Below are 3,396 nucleotides of genomic sequence, written 5' to 3'. Positions count from 1 at the left end.
GCAACTCAGAAAGCTCGCAACCAGGACCTGGGCGACCGGGCGCCCGACGAGTCATCCCGGGCTGGGGAGGTCACCAAGCTCAAAGATCCTCACGCAAAAAGAGCGCAAAGAGCTCACACCACAAGACGCCAAACAGCCTCCTGAGACTACTACCCTCCTCCGCCTCTCCCTCCCTGGGCTAGTCCAGGGGAGATAGCAGCCGTCGGGGAATAACACCGCACAAGCCCACGCCCTTCCACAGCACTGGGTCTAACTTGAAAAGTACTCGAGCGGGAAAACCCTGCAGCGACGCCGGGCGATCAAGCCTCCGAAAACCACAGGGGGGGTAGCCAGCTCGGCGCCCCCCCATTACCGCTCTACGAAGACGGCTGGTTTCCAAGATCCTATCTCACCTAGACTCCGCAACACATGAAACCCGGTCTCGTACCCGTAAGTAACTAGTCCTGCACCACTCTGAGTACGGCCCCTCCTCGGTGCCCACCTCCCCACGTATGTACGTATGTATGTATGTATGTATGTATGTACGTATGTATGTATGTATGTATGTATGTATGTATGTATGACTTAGATTACACTGTGGGCTGCGAGAGCCGGGGGCCGAAGCCGAAACACAGCGCAAGGGTCGGGAGCACACAGCACAAGTCGGTTAGTCTTGTGTGCTCCCGACCCCGACTCAGACTGCCAACACTCTACGCAGCCACTCCGCAGCCACCCCATCTGGGGATGGCGCTGCATTGAATACACCACGAAGGGCTCTCAGGTCCCGCTAGAGCGAGTCCACAAGTCTCAGCTAGGGCAAAGTCAAAAGCTCTCTGAAACAACCCCCTAAAACACCACCAACGAAAACGGGATTCGAAGGGAAAACAAACAAACAAACAAACAAAAATTCGGTTAGGGCAGTCCCGGCAGGGGAGGGCTCCTGATACACCTAACAGGCCAACAAAAAACCTCCAAGAGAGAAAGGCCAAGAGAGCTCGACACCACAAGACGTCTTGCAACCACCTTAAAACAACTGACCTCCACCACCTGTCCCTTCCTGGGCTGGTCCAGGGGAGAAGTAGCCTTATAAAGAAAAGGGATCCCGCACAAGCCTGATCACCACTGCAGGGGCCCGGGATAGTCCGGCGAAACCACCAAAGCGTTAGCGTTGCCACGACACATAGCTCCTCGACCCTTCAGAAAACCGCAGGGGGAGGATTGTAGCCCGCGCGGCGCCTCCCCCTTACCGCCACTAACCTGAACGGTTGGTCCTCCAGAAACCTATTCACCCTGTCTCGTACTGCACCGCTCTCACCTTCGTCCCTCACCAAGCAACCCAGTCCCACAGAGAAGACGTGTACATACATACATACATAACTTAGCCGCACCATACTGCGACTAGAGCCCTGACCACTACCGCTACCACGGTCCGAAATCGTTATGGCTATTTTTATTACAACGTCTAAATGCCACATTAAATTCGACGCAACAAATGTTGCAAACTAGAGCGCCGAAGACCGCTGATCGACCGAAAATTCAAACCAGGGAACGAGCCGAAACTTGACCAGGCCTGCGGAAACTTTTCGTAATCGGGAGGCCCTTTGCGGAAAGGCTGCGGAAACTGCGGAAAGCTGCGAAAACTATAAAATGAATATGTAACGATGTTTTTGAGCTCTTCTCAGTGTGGCGATAACATGGACAGTCTGAAACCAGCTTGTGGCAGTGCGGTTCTGTCCGGTGGGATCTAGAATCTGGTGGATTCCAATCGTGCTCGAAGGTAGAGCCACGTATTACTGGGGGTGGCGGGGGCCAAGCGATCAACTGTTGTGTGCCCACACCCTTGACGGCGTTCACCCTGCCCCCTTCAAGCAGCCCGCCTCTCTTTGAACCCTGAGACCCCAGGCCTGAGCAGCCCTATCGTATACCACCCCCATAGTGTTGTTGGCTGACGGATTGCTCTGGGATGCTCAGAAATTGCCACTCGTATGTTACATGGGTAAGGGCCCGGGGAGCCCTGAAACACTGAATAATAATCGTCTCCCTGTCCGTTGCGGAGCAGTGACATGTCTGCATGCCTACTCCACCTACCCGTCCGGCATGTCTGCATGCCTCACGGACAAGTCTATGCTAACTGGAATTAATCCAGTAATCGTCCAAACAACATGAATTCAAAATAAAAAACCAAAAGGAATAAAAAAGGCGAGAGGGCTAAAGTATCTAAAAATGGCACCGCACAAAGATAACTGCAACGACGTGGCTCTATTTAACTTCAACCACGTTTACGGACATTGTGGAATCAATTATGAAAAAACCTTCTTCTGAGCAGAAACAAAGTCAATCTCTATGACTTCGGCAGCCCCCAGGTCGGGGCCAGTGGTTGTTGACATTTGACTTAATCTAATAACTCCATAGTGTAAAACGCAGTCTTTAAATGGCAAACGCATGCCTGGAATCTGTTTTTCAATTTCCGCCGTACAGCAAACGCGGAAATGCGGATTCTCTTTCCGCATTTCCGCCAATCTGGGCTTCGCTGCGGAAAGCGTGACGAAACCTATTTACGCAGGTTTCCGTTTCCGCAGGTTTCCGTATCGGCTCGTTCCCTGATTCAAACTGGTCGGAAGACAGCAACGGCCACAAGGCCGCAAACGGCCCAGAGGAAAGTAAAACGAGAGGAATTTACTCCTCTCGAACTCAACATTCTCGCGTCACCGACGGAGCGGCTCTTCGTGCTCTGTCCGGAGACATGGGAATTGGTCGCGCATTGGCCACCGGGCTCCGACATTTCAGATGTCTACGCTCAGAGCTATGGGCGACTTGTAGAGCACATGATTTCTAAGTTGAAATTATGGGCAAAATCAGCGGATCTTGAGGCCTTGGAAGGGCCCGCAGTGACGAAGCGGCGCATCTTCCCAATTAAAGATAAGCGCGTTGGGATGGAGATCTCAGTCCTGATGCCACCGGGCAGCTTGGCAAGGCTCACCAACAGCGAGCTTCTCAGGGAGGGGCGCCTACAGCTAGGCGGAGTGGAGTTCTACCCCGGCCAGGAGCCGGTAAACGTGGAACTAACGGTTAAAGGCTTGGATAAGATAGTGCCGCGTCGGTGGAAAGTGTCGGGACTTCCGCTGGGCATAACGCGCCAGGGAGTTACGGCCTTCCTCGCGATGGCGTACAGCAGGGTCAGCGGGAGGCAATGGAAGAGGGAGGAATTCGGCGTTCCCTGCAAATGCCCCTTCCAGGCTGACAAGTGGGCAGTGAAGCTACCGGCGGGAAACTTCAATCTCCCGGCGGAGCTCCCCTATATGTATGGCACGCCAGGNGACAGTACCCACTGCACTGGGACCCTGGTCGCGACCAAGGTGCCCTTGGCGCTGGAGGCAGCCCCCGCTATAATTGGCTGTTTACCGCCAGCACGCAAGG

Source organism: Volvox carteri (genome assembly GCF_000143455.1).
Source record: "Volvox carteri f. nagariensis unplaced genomic scaffold VOLCAscaffold_22, whole genome shotgun sequence".
In the NCBI taxonomy this organism is placed as follows: Eukaryota; Viridiplantae; Chlorophyta; class Chlorophyceae; order Chlamydomonadales; family Volvocaceae; genus Volvox; species Volvox carteri.
Note: the sequence above shows the minus strand (reverse complement) of the source record.